At 37.4% G+C, this 25,628-nt stretch overlaps 1 protein-coding gene across 1 annotated transcript in view; it reads left to right on the top strand.

Moving 5' to 3' along the window:
- Positions 1–25,628, top strand: part of ITFG1 (integrin alpha FG-GAP repeat containing 1) — a 277,510-nt gene that overhangs the window by 242,855 nt on the left and 9,027 nt on the right. The window lies entirely within an intron of this gene.

Here is a 25,628-nt window from a genome sequence, read left to right as displayed (position 1 = left end):
AGGGTCTGGAGTGGACCTCAAGCAATCTCCAACAGACCTATAGCTGAGGGTCCTGACTGTCAGAAGGAAAACTATCAAACAGGAAGGACACCTATACCAAAACCCCATCAGTACGTCACCATCATCAAAGACCAGAGACAGATAAAACCACAAAGATGGGGAAAAAGCAGGGCAGAAAAGCTGGAAATCCAAAAAATAAGAGCGCATCTCCTCCTGCAAAGGAGCACAGCCCATCGCCAGCAACGGATCAAAGCTGGTCAGAGAATGATTTTGATGAGATGAGAGAAGAAGGCTTCAGTCCATCAAACCTCTCAGAGCTAAAGGAGGAATTACGTACCCAGCGCAAAGAAACTAAAAATCTTGAAAAAAGAGTGGAAGAATTGACAGCTAGACTAAGTAATGCAGAGAAGGTCATAAACGAAATGACAGAGATGAAAACCATGACACGAGAAATACGTGACAAATGCACAAGCTTCAGTAACCGACTTGATCAACTGGAAGAAAGAGTATCAGCGATGGAGGATCAAATGAATGAAATGAAGCGAGAAGAGAAACCAAAAGAAAAAAGAAGAAAAAGAAATGAACAAAGCCTGCAAGAAGTATGGGATTATGTAAAAAGACCAAATCTACGTCTGATTGGGGTGCCTGAAAGTGAGGGGGAAAATGGAACCAAATTGGAAAACACTCTACAGGATATCATCCAGGAGAACTTCCCCAACCTAGCAGGGCAGGCCAACATTCAAATTCAGGAAATACAGAGAACGCCACAAAGATACTCCTCCAGAAGAGCAACTCCAAGACACATAATTGCCAGATTCACCAAAGTTGAAATGAAGGAAAAAATCTTAAGGGCAGCCAGAGAGAAAGGTCGGGTTACCCACAAAGGGAAGCCCATCAGACTGACAGCAGATCTCTCAGCAGAAACTCTACAAGCCAGAAGAGAGTGGGGGCCAATATTCAACGTTCTTAAAGAAAAGAATTTTAAACCCAGAATTTCATATCCAGCCAAACTAAGTTTCATCAGTGAAGGAGAAATAAAATTCTTTACAGATAAGCAAATGCTTAGAGATTTTGTCACCACCAGGCCTGCCTTACAAGAGACCCTGAAGGAAGCCCTAAACATGGAAAGGAACAACTGGTACCAGCCATTGCAAAAACATGCCAAAATGTAAAGACCATCGAGCCTAGGAAGAAACTGCATCAACTAATGAGCAAAATAACCAGTTAATATCATAATGGCAGGATCAAGTTCACACATAACAATATTAACCTTAAATGTAAATGGACTAAATGCTCCAATTAAAAGACACAGACTGGCAAACTGGATAAAGAGTCAAGACCCATCAGTCTGCTGTCTTCAGGAGACCCATCTCACATGCAGAGACATACATAGGCTCAAAATAAAGGGATGGAGGAAGATCTACCAAGCAAATGGAGAACACAAAAAAGCAGGGGTTGCAATCCTAGTCTCTGATAAAACAGACTTTAAACCATCAAAGATCAAAAGAGACAAAGAAGGCCATTACATAATGGTAAAGGGATCAATCCAACAGGAAGAGCTAACTATCCTAAATATATATGCACCCAATACAGGAGCACCCAGATTCATAAAGCAAGTCCTTAGAGACTTACAAAGAGACTTAGACTCCCATACAATAATAATGGGAGACTTCAACACTCCACTGTCAACATTAGACAGATCAACGAGACAGAAAGTTAACAAGGATATCCAGGAATTGAACTCATCTCTGCACCAAGCGGACCTAATAGACATCTATAGAACTCTCCACCCCAAGTCAACAGAATATACATTCTTCTCAGAACCACATCACACTTATTCCAAAATTGACCACATAATTGGAAGTAAAGCACTCCTCAGCAAATGTAAAAGAACAGAAATTATAACAAACTGTCTCTCAGACCACAGTGCAATCAAACTGGAACTCAGGACTAAGAAACTCAATCAAAACCACTCAACTACATGGAAACTGAACAACCTGCTCCTGAATGACTACTGGGTACATAACGAAATGAAAGCAGAAATAAAGATGTTCTTTGAAACCAATGAGAACAAAGATACAACATACCAGAATCTCTGGGACACATTTAAAGCAGTGGGTAGAGGGAAATTTATAGCACTAAGTGCCCACAAGAGAAAGCAGGAAAGATCTAAAATTGACACTCTAACATCACAATTAAACGAACTAGAGAGGCAAGAGCAAACACATTCAAAAGCTAGCAGAAGGCAAGAAATAACTAAGATCAGAGCAGAACTGAAGGAGATAGAGACACAAAAAACCCTCCAAAAAATCAATGAATCCAGGAGTTGGTTTTTTGAAAAGATCAACAAAATTGACAGACCGCTAGCAAGGCTAATAAAGAAGAAAAGAGAGAGGAATCAAATAGACGCAATAAAAAATGATAAAGGGGATATCACCACCGACCCCACAGAAATACAAACTACCATCAGAGAATACTATAAACACCTCTATGCAAATCAACTAGAAAATCTAGAAGAAATGGATAATTTCCTGGACACTTACACTCTCCCAAGACTAAATCAGGAAGAAGTTGAATCCCTGAATAGACCAATAGCAGGCTCTGAAACTGAGGCAACAATTAATAGCCTACCCACCAAAAAAAGCCCAGGATCAGATGGATTCACAGCTGAATTCTACCAGAGGTACAAGCAGGAGCTGGTACCATTCCTTCTGAAACTATTCCAATCAATAGAAAAAGAGGGAATCCTCCCTAACTCATTTTATGAGGCCAACATCATCCTGATACCAAAGCCTGGCAGAGACACAACAAAAAAAGAGAATTTTAGACCAATCTCCCTGATGAACATCGATGCAAAAATCCTCAATAAAATACTGGCAAACCGGATTCAGCAGCACATCAAAAAGCTTATCCACCATGATCAAGTGGGCTTCATCCCTGGGATGCAAGGCTGGTTCAACATTCGCAAATCAATAAACGTAATCCAGCATATAAACAGAACCAAAGACAAGAACCACATGATTATCTCAATAGATGCAGAAAAGGCTTTTGACAAAATTCAACAGCCCTTCATGCTAAAAACGCTCAACAAATTCGGTGTTGATGGAACGTACATCAAAATAATAAGAGCTATTTATGACAAACCCACAGCTAATATCATACTGAATGGGCAAAAACTGGAAAAATTCCCTTTGAAAACTGGCACAAGGCAGGGATGCCCTCTCTCACCACTCCTATTCAACATAGTGTTGGAAGTTCTGGCTAGGGCAATCAGGCAAGAGAAAGAAATCAAGGGTATCCAGTTAGTAAAAGAAGAAGTCAAATTGTCCCTGTTTGCAGATGACATGATTGTATATTTAGAAAACCCCATCGTCTCAGCCCAAAATCTTCTTAAGCTGATAAGCAACTTCAGCAAAGTCTCAGGATACAAAATTAATGTGCAAAAATCACAAGCATTCTTATACACCAGTAACAGACAAGCAGAGAGCCAAATCAGGAATGAACTTCCATTCACAATTGCTTCAAAGAGAATAAAATACCTAGGAATCCAACTTACAAGGGATGTAAAGGACCTCTTCAAGGAGAACTACAAACCACTGCTCGGTGAAATCAAAGAGGACGCAAACAAATGGAAGAACATACCATGCTCATGGATAGGAAGAATCAATATCGTGAAAATGGCCATACTGCCCAAAGTTATTTATAGATTCAATGCCATCCCCATCAAGCTACCAATGAGTTTCTTCACCGAATTGGAAAAAACTGCTTTAAAGTTCATATGGAACCAAAAAAGAGCCCGCATTGCCAAGACAATCCTAAGTCAAAAGGACAAAGCCGGAGGTGTCACGCTACCTGACTTCAAACTATACTACAAGGCTACAGTAACCAAAACAGCATGGTACTGGTACCAAAACACAGATATAGACCAATGGAACAGAACGGAGTCCTCAGAAATAATGCCACACATCTACAACCATCTGATCTTTGACAAACCTGACAAAAACAAGAAATGGGGAAAGGATTCCCTATTTAATAAATGGTGCTGGGAAAATTGGCTAGCCATAAGTAGAAAGCTGAAACTGGATCCTTTCCTTACTCCTTATACGAAGATTAATTCAAGATGGATTAGAGACTTAAATGTTAGACCTAATACCATAAAAACCCTAGAAGAAAATCTAGGTAGTACCATTCAGGACATAGGCATGGGCAAGGACTTCATGTCTAAAACACCAAAAGCAACGGCAGCAAAAGCCAAAATTGACAAATGGGATCTCATTAAACTAAAGAGCTTCTGCACAGCAAAAGAAACTACCATCAGAGTGAACAGGCAACCTACAGAATGGGAGAAAATTTTTGCAATCTACTCATCTGACAAAGGGCTAATTTCCAGAATCTACAAAGAACTCAAACAAATATACAAGAAAAAAACAAACAACCCCATCAAAAAGTGGGGAAAGGATATGAACAGACATTTCTCAAAAGAAGACATTCATACAGCCAACAGACACATGAAAAAATGCTCATCATCACCGGCCATCAGAGAAATGCAAATCAAAACCACAATGAGATACCATCTCACACCAGTTAGAATGGCAATCATTAAAAAATCAGGAAACAACAGGTGTTGGAGAGGATGTGGAGAAATAGGAACACTTTTACACTGTTGGTGGGATTGTAAACTAGTTCAACCATTATGGAGAACAGTATGGCGATTCCTCAAGGATCTAGAACTAGATGTACCATATGACCCAGCCATTCCACTACTGGGTATATACCCAAAGGACTATAAATTATGCTACTACAAAGACACATGCACACGTATGTTTATTGCGGCACTATTCACAATAGCAAAGACTTGGAATCAACCCAAATGTCCATCAGTGACAGACTGGATTAAGAAAATGTGGCACATATACACCATGGAATACTATGCAGCCATAAAAAAGGATGAGTTTGCGTCCTTTGTAGGGATATGGATGCAGCTGGAAACCATCATTCTTAGCAAACTATCACAAGAAGAGAAAACCAAACACCGCATGTTCTCACTCATAGGTGGGAACTGAACAATGAGCTCACTTGGACTCGGGAAGGGGAACATCACACACTGGGGCCTATCATGGGGAGGGGGGAGGGGGGAGGGATTGCATTGGGGAGTTATACCTGATATAAATGATGGATTGATGGGTGCTGACGAGTTGATGGGTGCAGCACACCAACATGGCACATGTATACATATGTAACAAACCTGCACGTTATGCACATGTACCCTAGAACTTAAAGTATAATAAAAAAAAAAATCCATATATGCTATCTCTAAAAAAAAAAAAAAAAGACAAAAAAAGAAAAGATTAGACAGTTTTGTGGTTGATGGCTGAATAATTTTGCTATTTTCTTCATAAGATTTGATTGCAACAGAACCAATATTTTATTTTCTTAAAGTTCAATCTGTAATAATAGTTTCATTTCACCACCTACCACAATGTAATCTCTGAGCCCTATAAGAAGAAATTATACTACAGAGCTTATCATATCTCAGCATTCCCTAATTTGAAATACAAAATCAGTAGGGCAAACATACTGAAGTAAAGTCAGAGAAAATTATTTTGTCATGTAGTTCTCATGATGAAGAAACAAAAAAGATCCCCTCACGTTTCTGGCAGGGGTGAGAAACAGTAACCATTTTGAAATGTGGCCAAGGCTTTCTCCATCTCCAGGGAACAGACTTTACTTGGGCCAAGGCACTTACCTGGCTCCAAGCCCGCAGCCTTCCTATCTCACCCAAGTGGGTGTTGTGCAACTCAGACCAGGGACGTAGAGCTACCAAAAGACTGTTGATGAAAAAGCCAAACTCTGTCAACTATTTAAAGATGTTTATTGTGAGCCAATTTGAGTGACCATGGTCCGGGGAACATTCTCAGGATGTCCTGAGCAAGTGTGGCAAGGCGGTCAGGTTACAGTTAGATTTTATACATTTTAGGGAGACAGAAGTTATAGGTAAATACATAAAGCAATACATGTAAGATATACATTGATTTGGCCTGGAAAGGCAAGATATCTCGAAGGGTAGGGGCTTACAGGTCACAGTGGATTCAAAGATTTTGTGATTGGCAGTTGGTTCAAAGAGTTACGCTAAAAACTTAGTAGAAAGAAAGGCTCGAGTTAAGAGAAAGGGGATTGTGGAGGCCATGGTTCTTGTTATGTGGTTAAACCTATAGGTAGCAAGCTTCAGGGACTAGAAGGTAAGTAACTGTTTTCAGACCTTAAAATATGTCAGACTCTTAATCTCTCCTAGATCTGAGAAAAGCCTAGCTGCATAAATGGAGATTCTCTACAGAGTTTTTTGTTTTTTAGAAGAAATAAAAACAACAAAAAAAAAAAAAGTGAGGGAGAATTAAAGGCTATCAGACAGACAAAAACTGAGGAAATTAATCACCACTCAAGAAATGTTGAAATAAGTTATTCAAGGAGAAGGAATATGATAAGTCAGAAACTTGTATTTACATAAGGAAGGCAGAACATCAGAGAAGGAATACGTGGATGTAAAATAAGGTCTTTTATTTTTCTTACTCTTAATTGATCTAAAAAAAAAACTGTGTTTAAAGTAATAATAGTAGCAGTGTACTAGGTGATTGTAGCATATGGACAAATGACATGTGAGACAGGAATGCCATAGAGATGGGAAGGGAAAATTGGGAGTACTCTGTTATTTACTCCAGCTGGTTATTTCCTGGAAATGACAATCAAGAGTCTCCTTTCTACCAGTTTTATGTGATGACTCTTCCAGTGAAACAATAATGGGCTATAAAACTTTAATAACCTATGTCTTCAAAATTGAGTGATTTTGTAGCACCACCACCCACCCCTCCAACATACAAACACAACCACACATTTATAAAGAAGAAGAGATGAGCTTAAATAAGGGTAAGGGGTAGTAAAAATGAAATAAAAAGAAACTTATAAGGACAAATCTATAAAATAAGTAGGAGCAAGTGAAAAAAAGATTGAAGCAAGAGAATAAATAGAAATTGTTAAGAGAGTCATAGAAAATGGACAAACGAAAAGTTCAGGAGCATCGGAATCATTTGTAAAGTATGTGTTAGCTGTGGAGTTGTGGGGGATAGTGCACATGTACAGCAAACTCCACAATGGGTTACTCTATGAAGTTTTATTATTATTTAAAAATTATTGAGGGGGGTGGGGGGCAAGGGGAGGGAGAGCATTAGAACAAATACCTAATGTATGCGGGGCTTGAAATCTAGATGATGGGTTGATGGGTACAGCAAACCACCATGGCACATGTATACCTATGTAACAAACCTGCACGTTCTGCACATGTATCCCGGAACTTAAAATTTTATATATATATATAAAGTAGAAAAAGTATTCATTGAACATCTACCAAATACAAGCTGTAATCCCAGGCACATTGAGGAGAAGTGTGAAATATATTTATTGTCCTAAAGAGTCTATAATTTCTTTGCAGCGATAAATAAGAAAAAAAAAAACTAGAGAAGACGATGAGCCACTAATGAAAGATTTCTCATAAGGGTGTTTAAAAGATGACTGACTTCACTGTTCATTAGCCCTTTCTTCTGTAAACTTAAGTGTCCAGAGTGGAGTTTTATGAAAGAACTAGGATTCCATATTCTATAAGACTTCCTAGAAATCTGATACCCTTGACCTTGTTTGCTGGATAACTGTGCATGATACTTTGCCAGGTGGTGTGAATATGAAAATATACTTAGATGAGGTTACCATCATCAAGAACTTTATATATTAAGAGCCGGACATATACATTTGAAAATACCCTTGTAAATAGTCATTACAAAGCAGTAAGTGCAATAGAATTCAAAGAAAGACCATTATTGGCTGAATTGATCGGGTAACACTTCATGAAGGAAGTCTTCATTTGAAGGATTGGTATGCATGGACCAGAAAAAGTGAAGAAGAAGAAATGCAGATGTAGCATTAGCAAAGTCAACATAATGGGAAATGTAACTTTATTAGGAGAACACACAAAAAAATAATTTAACAATCAAAAAAGAAAAATCCTGTTCTGGTTTTTTAACTCTATAGGAGACACAAAAGCTATAATATCTTTAAATGTTTTCTCTTTATTTCTTAACTTCATTGAGGAAAAACTCATATTCTAGACAGATGTTCCCACTGGTTTCACTTAGTTGCTCTAGAATTTCTGAATAACTTGGTAAATAGCCTGGAATTTTTTTTTAATTGTTCTTTACACAAAACATTTATTTTTCATTACAGTTTAGTGAACAGTTTATTAACCATTATAATAATACATTTGACTTAATTATGTATATTCACCAAAAGTAGTAATTGAGAAGATTAGTCCTCCTTTATTTCAAGATTTTACTTTATTTGTATTTATTTATTTGAGACAAGGTCTCACTCTGTCACCCAGGCTAGAGTGCAATGGTGTGATTATAACTGCAGCGTCAACCTCCTGGCCTCAAGAGATCCTCCCACCACAGCCTCCCTAGTAGCTGGGACTATAGGTATGCACCAACACACCCAGATTATTTTTTATTTTTTGTAGAGGTGAGATTTCACCATGTTGCCCAGGCTGGCCTTGAACTCTTGGGCTCAAAATACAGCCTAGGCCTCCCAAAGTGCTATATTTTACATTTTAAAAATCTAAAATAGGCCTTTTGAATTGTAGGTTTTGTTGAAACAGAAGAAACGAAAATTTTTTAATAAAATAGGCCTGGTTGCCCATTTTTGGAAATACACTTAAATGTAAAGGATAGATAAGAAAGAACAAAAGAATGAATGATGAGTGAAAAATATTTTAACCTCTTGAAAGCCTAGATCTGAAAAAAAAATTTTTTTAATAAAATTAAAATTTTACAAAATATTTTAACCACTACAGTTTTGAGATCTTGTGGTTTCCATCCAACATGTAAAGAGGTTGGAAGCTGTACTCTTATCCTCACCAAAAAAAAAAGAACAAACTGAAAATCAACAACTCTTCTTAGATCCATCAAAGAATGAAGACACGGGACAGACCACTGCCCCCAAAACTAGAACAGGCAAATACGGAGAATCACAGATTACTGAGTGGAAGCCACAGCTGGAGCTAGCAACTGGTAGGAACACTTCAAGGGTGATTGACTGATTGCTAGAGACTGAGATTGAGACTAGTTTAAAACATTAAAAACTCCTGGAGGCCCAGTCTTAGAGTACCTATCAAGTTCTCAGAGTCAAAAGCTGAGGGGAAAATGCCCTTGTGTTTCTGTGTGTGTAGAGGGAAGAGAGTAAACATTTTAAAACAAACAAACTTCCAGAGCTACTGCTCTCCTTAACAAAGGCCTGTCCTCAAGGGAAACTATTTTACCAACACCTAACCAAGTTGGGTTTTACCAGAGTCTAACTGACATGAGAGAAGTGAAATACCCAACTCCAGCCCCCTTTAGCCTGTCTCACCTAAGGTGGCAGGTGGGTGGTTGGGGAGACAAGACTAATAGTTAAAGGACCATTAAACACTTACCCTCACCCGACACCTTGCCACCACATTAATCAGTCTGCTATATAATAATAGAGATTATAGTTGAACAAAGCTCAGGCCCTATTTCAGAAGGAATCTCTAGTGTTCCATAATGAGAGGATGAAGAAGTCAGTAATAATAAATAATAAAAAGGAGTCTCTAGGGAAACCCAAATACTACAGGGGAAACAAAAATAAGCTTTAGATGATGTTTTCGCCTCTGACATCTACAGCTACAACTACCAGTAAATGCAGCCTAACTCATAGCTAGATAAACATAAAACCTCACACTAAATGCCTATTTACCTTGTTCCTTTTATGCAATACATCATGTACAGCTTTCGATAACAAATTACAAGCCACACTAAAAGGCAAAACAAACAAAACCACACACTCTGAATGGATAAAGCAAGTAGACTCAGTTATGGCAAAGACAAGACTGTCAAATTATAGAGACAGGGAATTTAAAATAACTGTGGGCTAGGTGTGGTGGCTCACACCTGTAAGCCAGCACTTTGGGAGGCCAAGGAAGGCGGATTACTTGAGCCCAGGGGTTCGAGACTGGGCTGGGCAACATGAGGCAACCCTATTACTACAGAAATACAAAAATTAGCCAGGCATGATGGTACTTGCCTGTATTCTCAGTTACACAGGAGGCTGAGGTGGGCCTTAATCCTAGGATATCGAGGCTGTAGTGAGCCAAGATTGCACTCCAACCCAGACCAGCGACAGACCAAGACCCTGTCTTAAATAAATAAAGGCTAGGCACGGTGGCTCACGCCTGTAATCCCAGCACTTTAGGAGGCCAAAGTGACCTCTGGCCTCACCTGAGTTCAGATGTTTGAGACCATCCTGCCCAACATGGTGAAACCCTGTCTTTACTAAAACCACAAAAAAGTTAGCCGTGTATGGTGGTGTGTGCCTGTAATCCCAGCTACTTGGGAGGCTGAGGCAGGAGAATTGCTTGAACCCAGGAGTTGGAGGTTGCAGTGAGCCAAGATAGTGCCACTGCACGCCAGCCTGGGCGACAGAGTGAGATTCCATCTCTAAATTAATTAATTAACTGTGATTAATATGCTAAGAGCTCTTATGGAAAAAATGCTAGAAATAAATAACACTGTAATACAGGCCTGTCCAATCTTTTGGCTTCCCTGGACCAAATTGGAAGAAGAAGAATTGTCTTTGGCCACACATAAAATACACTAACACTAATGATAGCTGATGAACTAAAAATTAAAAAAAAAAAAAAACTCATGATGTTTTAAGAAAGTTTATGAATTTGTGTTGGGCCACATTCAAAGTCACCCTGGTCCACATGTGGCCTGTGGGCTGTGAGCTGGACAAGTGACTTGCTGTAAATACGAATGAAGAATGCCTTTGATGGACTTAGACATGGCCAAGGAAAGAACTGGTGATCCTTGAAAATATGTCAACTGAAAAGTGAGGAGAAAAAAGAAAAATACAGTTTACCTTAATGAACATTCAGGTATAAAATGCTACACTAATGGCCCCCAATAATTCATGCCTTCCCAGTATTCGTACCATTGTTAGCCCCAACCCACAGCCAAGGAGACATCAGCAAACAAGACCCAAGTAGAACTCTGATAGCCCTTATACTGTGGGACTTGCCCTCTTGGAGTGTGGCCCTGAGAAAGCATGTGAAAACAGCCAGGCTAGTCTCCTTCAGGAAGAAAGACCATGAAGAGGCAGGCCAGTGCAGTCAACCCACCAGACCCCAACCCCAGGTTGGGTTTTGCAGCTGAGTGCAGCCACATGAATAACTTAGTCAAAACCAGCAGAAACTGCCCAGTCAACCCACTGAATCATGAAAAATAAAATGACTCTAGTTGTAAGCCAGTAAATTTTAGGTTAATTTGTTACACAACAATAATTGCAAGAAAGAATGTAGTATTCTGCTTTGCTTCATGAGCCAAATATAAACGAATTTACAAAGATGGAAGTACTGACACTGATAAAGACATATGTTTGGGCAGCTCAGGCATGAGTGGATAGGAAAGGGATAGAAACGTAGAGAAGTGGAAGGTGATGATTTAAAAGTTTAAAAGAATATGCATACTGACAGTCACAACTTTAATCATGTCCTCTAGCAAGAAGGTACACATGAGAGAACTGCCTTTGCTAAAGGAAAAATTCGAAGGTATTTTTGTGTTTGATGTCTATTGATAGCTAGTAATTGCCTCTAGGTCTCTCCAGGTTGAGTCACATGTATGTAATAATAGCTACCTAGTCTAATAAACATTTCTTTTAAAATCACATGTTTCAGTAAAAATAACCTATCTTGCAATTTGGGACTAAAAAAATCTCTTCTCACCTTTGGTTTTAAAGTAGTTAAGCATCTTTTATCCATGTCCCAGAACTAAGCAGTTTTGCTCCCTTGTCTTTTTTTTTTTTTCTTCCTACTAAAAAAAGGCCTCTTATAAGTGAAATGACCCATTGGTTTCCCTCTCAGAGAGGTACAGATCTCAAACATGGAAAATTGAGTGCACTAAGTCATAAGTCAAGCTTTCCCATTTAGCTCATTTATACAACATTGTTCACTTTGGAACCTGAGGGATTTTTTTTTTTTTAATCCAGAGGATGACAGCTGAAACATAATTGCACATAACCTCAGAAAAGTTTACCACCCTAATGCAACTCAAAAGGAACACCTACCATTAAATTGGAACTCCACAAGCAATAACACCTAATGCAGTTTGGTTTTATGGGAGCTGTGTGGATTTCTTTTATTGTTTCCCTTTGCATTATTTTTCACATGCATTTGCAATGGCTTTTTACCATTCCTTCATTAGAGGCTTTTGTGAATTAAGGCTAGAAAAGCAGTTAACAAAATCAAACTACTCAGTTCTTCAAAAAATTAAACACAAAGTTAGCATATAACTCAAAATTCCACTCCTAGGTATATTCCCAAGAGAACAGAAAACATGTCCACATAAAAACTTGTACATGAATGTTCATAGCAGCATTATTCATAATCGCCCAAAAAGTGGAAACAGACCAAATGCCCACAAACTGATGAATGGATAAACCACAGATATGGCATATCCATACAGTGGAATATTATTCAGTCACAAAAACGTGAAACGTGCAACAATATGATGAACCATGCTAAACTATTCTAAGAAAATACAGCCAGACACAAAAGGCCACATATTGTCCAACCTTATTTATATGAAAGGTCCAGAATATGCAACTTCATAGAGGTAGAAAGGACAGTAGTGGTTACCAGGGACTGGAGGGAGGAAGAAATGGGAAGTAACTGCTCTTGGGTGTGGGGTTTGTTTTTGTGGTAATGAAAATATTCTGGAATTGGTGTCAGTTGCACAGCCTTGTTGGTGTACTAAAAACCACTGAATTGTACACTTTAAAATGGTGGGTTTTGTGGTATGTGAATTATATACCAATTTAACACAAAAGAAGAGACACAAAAACTACTCACATTCTAAATTTATAACTAGGAAGTAGGTTGACAGAGCTTGAACCAGCGTTCCAAGTTTCTTCATTTATTCCAAAAAAGAAATTAGAACTTCCATTAAAAACCTTTTATGGGGCTGGGTGTGGTGGCTCACGCCTGTAATCCCAGCACTTTAGGACGCTGAGGCAGGTGGATCACTGAGGTTGGGAGTTCGAGACCAGCTTGGCCAACGTGGCAAAACCCTGTCTCTACTAAAAATACAAAAATTAGCTGGGCGTGGTGGCACACACTTGTAATCCCAGCTACTTAGGAGGCTGAGGCAGGAGCATCGCTTGAACCCCAGGAGGCGGAGGTTGCAGTGAGCTAAGATAGCGCCACTGCACTGCTTTGTAGTTTACAAAGCACTTTTATAATACATTAGAAGTTAAGTACTATCATCTGGTAATTTCCTCACCAAATCCATGCAGTAGATGATACTGTTTGGTATAGTTATTCTAATTCTACAAATGAGGAAACATTCCATTATATTTTCATTTTTGTACCTTTAAGCATCTCCAGATCAAGGTTTGTCTCTCATCTGTGTAAAAGGCATACAGTGTACATTCACTAAATGTTTAGATGAATGAATACACAAACTAAGGCTCAAGGGGGTCAAGGGATTACTAAAGATCAAATAAATCAGTGTTGAAGTACATACCTTTGGCATCCAAATCCCATGTATTTCCCATAATACCATACTTACAAGTCTTCTGTGTTCCCTACACATTTGTTCAAGCCCCATTAGGTAAGCTGATATCATGTTGTTATTCAAAGCCCAAGTGGATGTCTTCCACAGTGATCATTGACATGGCATATTATAAGACCTCAAGGAAAACTAAAGTTAAACGACTGCACAGATTTATTTACTCCCAAACCTTCAGTTTATTACAGCAGACATCTCTACTAAGTGCCTACTGTGAGCCAGCCACTATGCTGTATTCCCCGGGAATAGAGCATAAAAATGAACAATTACCTAGACTGGAAGTACCTAAGCACCTCTTTTAATAAAACATTTTTCTGTCTACCACATATTTCATCACTTCATCCTATCAGCTATCTATAAACTGAGTTCAGATATAATTTAAAATACACCAAAGGAGTAACAGTCAGTCAGTGGATTCCTTTATTCACAATCATAATTCAACTTTCAGGAAAAGAGGACAACCGTCGTTTTAAGAAGTTTTCCATGAACAGTGATGATCCTAACTTCCAAAATGTAAGAACTCAGCATTTAAGCATGGAGCCTCACAAATTCCCCATATACTATTCACTTAGGGTAATTTGAGATCTTTCTGGAGCCACATTCTAGAGATCCTAGTACCACCACATACTTTTAAAAGGTATTATAACTATTTCTCTCATGAATTACGGCTTTCAGTGAAGACAGCTTATTTCTTGTCTTTATGCTGAGCACTAAGTAGAACTGTTTTAAAACCAGGAGCATTTATATAGTGACACTAAAGTAACACAAGTCTTGCATTTGTAATTTTGTCACAAAATCCACTCACATTGGAAACTAGATATTCCCAAAGTCCAAGTAAAATGGTGTGCCTTAATTGTACAGGCCAGGAGAAGATTTTACCATCAGGCAGGGACCAGCTGCTATGTTCTTTTTTCTATGTGGGTAACCATCCATTTAATTAAAGTCAGTGAATTTTAAAACAGAAAAATAAAAGGATAAGCTGTATGATTTAACAAGTGTCTTAAAGGTCAAGTGACTATAGCCTAAAACATCTCCAAATTTTAAAATTAAATGTTAATATTTTTATTCTCAGTCATAATATCCTTTGGCTTATTTTTACATTCAAAATCTATTTTGTCCTTTTTTGTTTTCACTTCTGAATTCTGGGGTTCAAATTATAATATGATATTGTACAATTAAGTTTATCCTGTTAACAATAAATAACCTCTTAGCAATTACTGTACTCTATATTATAGGAATTAGTTATCGAAATAGCTAGCTAAATACTTCAGCAATTAATTTAAATGTTAAAAATCATCACTGCTGTAATACATTTCATCACTTGCTTTCTTCAGCCAATATTCTAGCCTAGTTGATAATTTTTATTTAAAAGGTGGTCCCTAGGATATTACTAGAAATTAGTATAATAACTATGATCTTCTGTTATCCAGAATATTCAAGGCATTGGGTTCTCAGATCAAAACAAATATTTAAATAAGAAGTCATTAAAATCACCTTGTGTTAATTGATATCTATAGAATTACAATATGTATATGCAGCATCTAACGTACATATTCTTTTCTAAAAGTTTACATGTCAGTTGTTTGATACATGGAACACTTTTTTGAAACATATCAAGGAAATAATCGCATTATCAGAGTAGACCATAAACTCCAATTTAATTGCTAGACTTTTTTCTGGCTAGACCATCTGATTTGATATACATTTATAATGAGGCTCATCACATAAAATAACACAAATTATTACCCCAAGTTGGCATTTAGAAACAAGGGAGTATGATAATTGTATAGCTGAGAAGATTTTAATAGATACATCAACCTGGTGATGTGACTCACACCTGTAATCTCAGCTACTCAGGAGGCTGAAGTAGGGGGATCACTTGTAGCTCAGAGCTCAAAACCAGCCTGGGCAAGATAGTGAGACCTCTTCCCTTAAAACATTTAAAAAACAAAAATAAATTAGCCAGATATGATGTCATGTACCTATACTCCCAGCTACTCTGGAGGATAAGGCGAGAGGATCACTTGAGCCCAGGAGTTCAAGGCTACAGTAAGCTATGATCACACCACTGCACTCCAGCCTGGGTGACAGAGCAAGACCCCCATCTCTGTTTAAAAAAAAAAAGAAGATGAAGAGACGAAGATGTATGAGAAACCCTATTAGCAATGCAGTTAGACTAGCAGCAAAGGAAAGCAAGTGATAGTGTATATCTCAGCCTCCCAAGTAGCTGGGATTACAGGCATGTGCCACCATGCCCAGCTAATTTTGTATTTTTAGTAGAAGTGGCATTTCACCATGTTGGTCAGGCTGGTCTTGAACTCCTGACCTCAAGTCATCCACCCGCCTCAGTCTCCCAAAGTGCTGGGATTATAGGCATGAGCCACCATGCCCGGTGAAAACTATTATTTTTTTAAAAATTATATAAATAACATGTACTTGAAGTATATTGGAAAATCAGACTATAATGCAAGCCTGGACAAAAGCACACAGGCATTTGAATCTGGTAGTTGGAGTGTCTGATATCACAAATGCCTTTAATGTATTATAAAATATTAAAAACGTATCACAGATACTTTACCTTTGGGTAGACAGTCATGATGTGCTAATATTTATATGGTATAAATTGATACAGTATTTTTTTGTTGTGTAATACCATATTTCAACTGGAATATGTTACAAGTGTTAAGTCTGACACATTTGGGGGATTAAAGTTTCTTTCAATTATTCATTAATTTAACAAAAATATATTGAGTGGCTAATATATGCCAGACCTGTTCTCAGCTCTTAGAATGTAAAAGTGAATAAAACAGACTCAAATCTCAGCCCTCATAGAGATTGCATTCTAGTGGGGGAAGACAGACAATCGGCGTAGTAAGTAAGTTATTTAATACTTTCTAATGTTAGCCAGTGTTGAGTACTGTGGGTGGGAGGAAGAGGGAATAAAGCAGAGTAAAAGGGATTGGGATTGCTGGGCCAGAGGGTCTTCGATTGTATGTAGGATTATCAGAGCAAGCCTCTCTGAAAACATGCCATTTGAACAAGGATTTGAAGGAGGTAAGGGAGTTAGACATGTAGTTTTCTTTGGAAGGCTATTCCAGGGAAAGAAGAAAGCCAGTGCAAAGGCCCTAAGAGATAAGCACTCCTAGAATTTCCAAGGAACAGTGAAGAGGCCAGTAAGTTACAGCAGAATGAAAGAGGGAGGTTACAGAGTAGAAAATGAAGCCACAGTTAAATGGGAGGTGGAGAGTGTATGCTAAGTAGGACATAGGAAAAGATTGTATTCTGAGTGAAACTGCGGACTACAGGAGGAACAATAGTTAAAGCAAGGAAACTAACTAGAAGCTATTAAAATACTTCAATTTAGGAACATACCTATTTGGGGTAAATAATAAGAATAATTCTGGCAAAAGTTGGTGGTGGCTTGGACCAAGGTGATAGCAGTGGAAATAGAAATGAGTGTCTAGAGCGTGTATAGATTTTAAATTGTAGATATATATTCAATTTCTTGGCAGACTGAATATAGGATATAAGAAAAAGAGAGGCCTATAAATTATAACTATAGGGTTACTGGCATGACCAAGTGGAAAGTTGGAGTGGCCACACTGAGATGGAGCAGGTAGGGGGAATAAAATCAGGGATTATGGGGTTTTTTTGTTGTTGTGTTGTTTTGTTTTGTTTTGAAATGGAGTCTCACACTGTTGGCCAGGCTAGAGTGCAGTGGTGTGATTGTGGCTCATTGCAACCTCCGCCTCCCGGGTTCAAGTGATTTTCCTGCCACAGCCTCCTGAGTAGTTGGGACTACAAGCATGCACCACCACGCCTAGCTAATTTTTTTGTACCTTTTAGTAGAGACAGGGTTTCGCTCTGTTGGCCAGGCTGGTCTCAAACCCCTGACCTCAGGTGATGCACCCGCCTCAGCCTCCCAAAGTGCTGGGATTACAGGTGTGAGCCACCACACCCAGCCCCAGAGATTACGTTTTGAATATATTAATTTGGTAATATGTGTTATACATGAAAATATTGATGTTTAGCATTTAGTTTGATATGAGAGCCTAGAGTTCAGAGATTGGCAGTCTATACTGGAATTATACATTTGGGAGTGTTGGGGACTAACCTAAGTCAAGTTAGTTACATGTACGTCTTACGTTCTTACCAAGCATTGGTAACTACAATTTTTTTTTTACCAAGAAAAGTAACTACTTTTCTTACTATCAGTAAACATAAAAGAAAATCTGTAACCAAATTCTGTGCAAATAAAGACATTAATGAAATAAACATTCATTAGCAAGCAGATACAAAACTATTCATATAATATGTTTTATATGCTCTCTGAGTATTTAGGTAATCCAGCCACTACTTTGCATGAATGGTTAACTTAAGGAAGGTAAGACATATATCAGCAAAACTAAAAAATATCTTGAGATAACTAAAAACAAAACACAAACAAAACCAAACATACTGGATGAAGCAAAAGCAGTACTCAGAGGGACTTTATGGCTGTAAATGCAATGTTAAAAAAACAAGATCTCAAATCAGCAACCTAATTTTATACCATAAGGAACTTGAAAAGAAGACCAAACCAAACTCAAAGCCAGCAGGAGGATGGAAATAATAAAGATTTCAGCAGAGATAAATGACATAGAGAATAATAATCACAGAAATCAAAAGTTGGTTCTTTGAAAAGATCAACAAAATTGACAATCTATTAGCTAGACTGAGTTTTAAACAAAAGGGAAAAGGCAAATAACTAAAATCAGAAATGAACAATGGGACTTTGCTACTGACCTTATAGAAATTAAAAGGATTGATAATACTATGAACAACTGCATATCAACAAATTAGACAATCTAGGCCAGGCACAGTGGCTCATACCTATAATCCCAACACTTTGAGAGGCCAAGACATGAAGAATGCTTGAGGCCAGGAGTTTGAGATCAGCCTAGGCAACACAGTGAGTCCTTGTCTCTACAAAAAAATTTAAAAATTAGCCAGGTGTGGTGGCATGCACCCATAGTCCCAGCTGCTCAGGAGGCTTTAGCCCAGGAGTTCAAGGCTGCAGTGAGCCATGATTGTGCCACTCCACCCCAGCCTGTGTGGTAGAGCAAGACCCTGTCTCAAAAAAAAAAAAAAAAAGATAATCTAGATGAATCAAAGATGTGCCTGTAATCCCAGCACTTTGGGAGGCTGAGGCAGGCAGATCACCTGAGGTCAGGAGTTTGAAATCAGCCTGGCAAACATGGTGAAACCCCGTCTCTACTAAAAATACAAAAATCAGCTGAGTGTGGTAATGCATGCCTGTAATCCCAGCTACTCGGGTGACTGAGACAGCAGAATCACTTGAACACAGGAGGTAGAGGTTGCAGTGAGTCAAGATCACACCATTCTACTCCAGCCTGGACAACAGAGCAAGACTCTGTCTCCAAAAAAAAAAAAAAAAGTGTTTCCTAGAAACACAGACAATTCAAAACTGACCCAAGAGGAAATAGACAATGTCAACCAACCTGTAACAAGTAAAAGAGATTGAATCAGTAATTGAAAACCTCCTGAAAAAGAAAACTCAAGGACCAGATGGCTGCACTGGTGAAATTCTACCAACAATTTAAAGAAGAATTTCATCACTGTTATTGAAACTCTTACAAAAACTAGAAGAGCAAATACTTCCTAACACATTCTGTGAGGCCAGCATTACTCTCATACCAAACCCAGACAAAGATACCACAAGAAAGCTACAGACCAATATCCTGTATGAATATTGATACAAAAATCTTCAACAAAATACTACCAAGCAAATCCAACAGCACATTAAAAGTGTTTATACATTATGACCAAATGGGATTTGTCCCAGGAATACAAGGATTGTTGAACGTAAGATAGTCAATCAATGTAATACATGGCATTAATAGAACTAAGGGAAAAATAATACATGATCATTTCAATAGATACTAAAAATAATTTGACAAAACTCAACATCCTTTTATAATGAAAACACTCAGCAAACTAGGAATAGAAGGGAACTTCCTTAACATCATAAAGGGCAGTTATAAGAAAAATCACACCTAATATCATCTTGTATAATGAAAAGCTGAAAGCATTTCTTCTAAGATCAGGAAGAAGATGAGGATGCCCACTTTCACTCCTCCTCTTCACCTTTTTACTGGAATTCCTACACTTAGCAATTAGGCCAGAAAAAGAAATAAAAACTTCTAAATTGGAAAGGAAGATGCAAAATGATTTCTATTTGCAGATGACATGATTCTGTATACAGAAAAATCTCATATAACTCACTGAAAAAAATACTACTGCAGCTAATAAACAAATTCAGCAAAGTTATAGGGAACAAGATCAACACCCAAAAATCAGTTGTTTCCATACACCAGCAAAGAAATTTTTAAAAAAGAAAAAAAAATAGTTCAATTTGCAACATTTAGAAGAGTAAAACACCTAGGAATATATTTAAGCAAGAAATTGAATGATTTATCCACTGAAAACTAAAAACATTGCTGAGAGAAATTAAAGAAAATCTAATAAATGGAAAAGCATCCCATATTCATGGATTGGAAAACTTTAAGATAGCAATATTCCCCAAAACAATCTACAAATTCAAGTGGTCTGTTTGCAGAAATAAAAAGCCAACCTTCAAATTGATATGGAACTGTAAAGGGCCTCAAAAAGCCAAAACAATATTGGAAAACAAAAACAAAGCTGAGAGGACTTATACTTTCCAAATTTAAAACTTACTACAAAGCTACAGTAATCAACAAGTATAGTGCTGGCATAAAGACAGACATATAAGCCAATGGAATAGAACTGAGAGACCATAAATAAATCCAAACATCTATGGCAAATTAATTTTTGACAGGAGTACCAAGACCATTCAGTGGAGAAAGAAGAGTGCCTTCAACAAATCATACGAGAACATTTGTATAATGACATGCAAAAAAAAAAAAAAATGAAGCGGGACTCCATATAAAATAATTAACTCATATATAATAATTAAGTCATGGATCAAAGACCTCAATATAAGGGATACAAAATTCTTAGAAGCAAACATAGAAATAGATCTGCATTTCCTCAGATTTGACAATGGATTGTTAGATTTGACACCAAAAGCACTAGTAACAAAATTTAAAAATAGATTAGATTCTGCAAAAATGTAAAGCTTTTTTGCATTAAAAAACCATTTTTGGCCAGGTGCAGTGGCTTATGCTTGTAATCCCAGAACTTTGGGAGGCCACAGCCTAAGGATCACTTGAGCCCAGGAATTTGAGACCAGCATGAGCAATGTAGTGAGAGCTTGTCTCTTAAAAAAAGAAAAAGTTTTAATTAGCCAGAAGCAGTGGCACAGGCCTGTGCTCCCAGCTACTCAGGAAGCTGAGCTGGGATCACTGGAACCAGGAGATCAAGGCTCCAGTGAGCCAGGATTGTGCTGCTGCACTCCAGCCTGGGTGACAGAGCAAGAGCCTGTCTCAAAAGAAAAGAAATTTTTTTTTTCTTTTCAACAAACTGAAAAGGGAGAAAATATTTGCAAATCTTATCTCTGATAAGGTTCTAGTATCCAGACCATAAAAAGAATGTTTACAATTCAACAACAAAAACACAAATAGTCCAATTATAAAATGGACCAAGGACTAGACATTTCTCCAAAGAATCCCAGAGTGAAAGATGTCCTACATAATTGGTCATGAAGGAAATGCAAATCAAAACCAGACTTCAAAACCACTAAGATGGTTTTAATTAAAAAGACTGAAAATGACATGTCAGCAAGACTGTGAAAAATAGGAACCCTCATACATTCCTGGTGGGAATGTAAAATGGTGCAGCTGCTGTGAAAAACAATGTGGCAATTCCTCAAAAAATTAAACCTAGAATCACCATATGATCCAGGATTTCTACTTCTTAATATATACTCAAAAGAATTGAAAGCAGGGTCTCAAAGAGGTATTTGTACATCCATGTTCATAGCAGCACTACTAATAATAGCCAAAAGGTAGAAACGACCCAAACATCCATCAATAGCTGGATGGATAAACAAATCAAAGTATATACATAAAATGGAATATTATTTTTCCATAAAAAACAGATGAAGTAATGATATTTACTATAACTTATATGACCCTTGAAAACATTATGCTAAGTGAAAGAAGCCAGACACAGTTGGTCACATGTGTGGTACCTTTTATATGAGGTATCTAGAGTAGACAAATCCATAGAGAATGAAAGCAGATTAGAGGTTACTGGGGGAAAAAAAAGGGGGGAGTAATTACTTAACCGGTACAGGGTGTTGGTATAGGATGATGAAAAAGTTTGCAAATGAGAGAGAATTGATAGTTGCACAACATGCAAATACACTAAAGGCCATTTGATTTTACACTTTATTAAAATAGTAAATTGTTAAAATCGTTAATTGAATTACAGCTCTATTAGAAAATAAGAATGGATTGAAGTTGATGCTTTCATTGAAAGCTAATGGAAATGTAAAGTGATGCACCCTCTCTTTAGGAAACAGGGTTTCTATATTTAACAATAAGTTTTAAACTTACTACTCTTTGATCCAGTGTTCTGTATATAGGAATCAAACAAACTAATCTGGGTGCAAATACTGATTTGCAGAGTTGTTCACTGAAGCTTTTTTTTTTTAATAGTAAAGGATTAGGAAAATTCCTTTATTTCCAACAATAAGGAATTAATTTTTAAATAAGATATTATATAGGCAGGAAAATTATATTTTTGTAATGTCTGGGTAGATATCACTTTAGAAAAATAATTTTAGATGTATACATAATAATACATGTCTTTTCACTGTGGCTTTGGCTTTTCCTTTGGCTTTCTCTTAATGGGATTTTGGTTGTTTCCATCATTTTTCTCTCTGCTTATTCATTTTTCAAGAATTTTCATGATGACTAAATACTCATAAATAATACTGAGTGAAAATAGTACTAAACTATGCTAAAATGTATTTGTGCATGCACTTGCCTTGGAGAAAAAAAGTATGTGACCAAAAGTATGCTAAAATGTAATAATGATTATCTCTTCATTTTAAGTTGCTGGATAATTTTACTTTGATTATTCTCCTTAATACTTTTAAGCTTGCTTATTGCATAGGCAATTTTAATAGTATAAACAGGAAAACAGAAGCCTAGTTTGATGTCATGTAAACAAAAAGAGTCAAACTTTAAGTCTTTTAACATAAGGGGTTGTGGAGACCAAGGTTTTATCATGAAGATGAAGGCTCCAGGTAGCAGGCTTCAGAGAGAGTAGATTGTAAATGCTTCTTATCAGACTTAAACAGTCTTTTCTGTCAGTCTCAAGGGCTTTGTATTGATGTTAATGCTGGTCAGCTGTGCCTGAATTCCAACAGCAAGGAGAGTATAATAAGGCATATCTGACCCTCACTTCCCATCATGGCCTGAACTAGTTTTTCAGGTTAACTTTTGAGTGCCTGAGGGGAGGGTCCAACGGTTAGAATTTTATTTTTGGTTTACTTCTGTTAAGTCAGTCTTTGCTAGTAGTGTCATGAAATTAGCTTGTGCTTAATTTTGAGTTTGTTTGTTTGTTTTTGAGACAGGGTCTCACTCTGTCTCCCAGGCTGGAGTGCAGTGGCACAATCATAGCTCACTACAGCCTCAACCTCCCCAGGCTCAGGTGATTCTCCCACGTCAGCTCCCAAGTAACTGGGACTACAGGCACGCACCACCGTGCCTGACTAATTTTTGTATTTTTCGTAGAGACGGGGTTTCACCACATTGGCCAGGCTGGTCTCAAAAGTCCTGAGCTCAAGCAATCCACCTGCGTTGGCCTCCCAAAGTGCTGGGATTACAGGCATAAACAGCCTGTGTTTAATTTTTAATTCTACTCTGTAAGAATAAATTTTATCTTAATAAAGATAGCTAACATGATTATTTACTGTGTGAGATACTCTACTTTTAAACATTATCTTTCAATCAGGTGAACTAATTCTGCAGACCATGCTGTTCACTATACTGCTTTTCAGTTTCATACACATTGTTAATGCCTATCCTTAAATTCATGTTCCTTTTCATTATACCTTACTGTTTCCAACTTAAGAACTATATAAATAATCAGGTAAATATACTTTCCAGTGATTGCGTATTTTTGGATAACATTAGTGATGTTTAGCAGAGTCCCCTTGAATATTAAAATATTTATATATTAATTTTGTCATTTAAATGTTAAGTTTAAGCATGTAGAAAAATACCTAGAAAATACATATATTCTATAAAAGTGAATTACAATAGGAAAAGACTGACTATTGGAATGGCAGTGTAAGGACCACACGAACTTGCTCTCCCAGAGCCCCCAAAAAGAACAACAAAAATACTGGCCAACCATATAGTATCCACCATTTCAGAACTCTGGAAATTAACCAAAGCCACACAGTGGACTGAATATTGTCTATTCCAAGGAAAACTACTGATCCTTGATAAGACACTGAATCTATGGCATTTTTAACTTGGAGCTATTCCCATCCTGCCTCCCTTCTCAACTGAGTAGTGCAGTAGCCATGGAAAGCCAGCGGCTTCACAGCCAGTGGATATGACTGACCTCCTTGGAGCTGCATGAAAATCTCCATCCCTATTACTATCAACATTTTGTCTGAACTAGCAACTCCCTAGAAAATCTTCATTCTCAGCATCTTGGCTATTTCATTTGACTAGGGCATTACCAAAAACAACAGTAATCTGCTGGCAACATCTCAGCTACCTAAGCCTGTGATTAAATGTGGAGGAAACAAGAACTGGTCAAAATATAAGAGGAATTCTTAGAAAACTGGAAAACATAGGCAGCTTTAAAAAGCTACAACATATTCTTGGGGATCTAGAAGACTGCAAATTCCTAGAAAGGAAAACACCTCATTCAAATACTCAGCTCCCTTCTGCTTCACCATGAAGACCTGCGTAAGCAGGAAATGAAAACTAAGGTTGTCCTTTAAACCATCTGAACTTTGAAGGCATGCCTTCACACACAAATCACTTTGACAAGGGGTGGAAGATGTACAGGCAAGAGATTTAAGGAAATCTTACAACAAATCACTGGCTGACCACTAAATAATACTGACCCAGATATGCCAAGTAGGAAGCCAGATGTAGAATAAAAACTTTAAAAATTAAAAAGACCTTGGGGACAACCACTGCAAGGAATACAGAATTCACAGAATTCACTAAATGAAAAAAAAAAAAGTCACTAAACAAACAGTAACAAAAACAACAAACCCTTGGGTGGGGTTAAGCGATACCAGAGTTATCAATATTATCTTAAAAGTCCAGTTTTCAACAAAAATTATAAGACATACAAAGAAACAGGAAAGTAGGCTAATACACATTTCTTTAAAAAAAAAAAAAAAAAAGACAACAGAAAATGTGCCTACAGGGCCAGATGCTTTACTTAATTGGTGTGTGTGTGTGTGTGTATGTGTGTGTGTGTGTGTGTGTGTAGTGAGCTTCTTTCATGTGTTTATTGACCATTTTCAAGGCTAATGACTATTAGTCATTTGGGAAATGCAAGTAAAAACCACAATGAGATACCACTTCACAACCACGAGCATGGCTATAATACAAAAGACACAATAAAAAGTGTCACTGAGGATGTGGAAAAATTTGAACCATTATCCATTGCTGGTGGGAACATAAAATGCTGCAGGTACTTTGGAAACAGTTTGTTAGTTCCCAATGATGTTAAACACTCTTAGCTTACATAATCAAGAGAAAGGAAAACAAAAGTAAATACAAAAATAAACCCTGTATATGATGTTCACAGCAGTATTATTCTTAGTAACCAAAAATGGAAATGACTGAAATGTCCATCAATTAATGAAATTAATGAAACAAAATGTATATATAACAAAGTGGAGTATTTGGCAAGTAACAATAATAAAGTACGGAAACATGCTACCATATAGATGAACCTTGAAAACGTGCTAAGCGAAAG

This window comes from Piliocolobus tephrosceles, chromosome 17 (assembly GCF_002776525.5).
Source record: "Piliocolobus tephrosceles isolate RC106 chromosome 17, ASM277652v3, whole genome shotgun sequence".
NCBI classification, from domain to species: Eukaryota; Metazoa; Chordata; class Mammalia; order Primates; family Cercopithecidae; genus Piliocolobus; species Piliocolobus tephrosceles.
The sequence above is the reverse complement of the archived record's forward strand: the minus strand, read 5'-3'. Positions and strand labels throughout refer to the sequence as shown.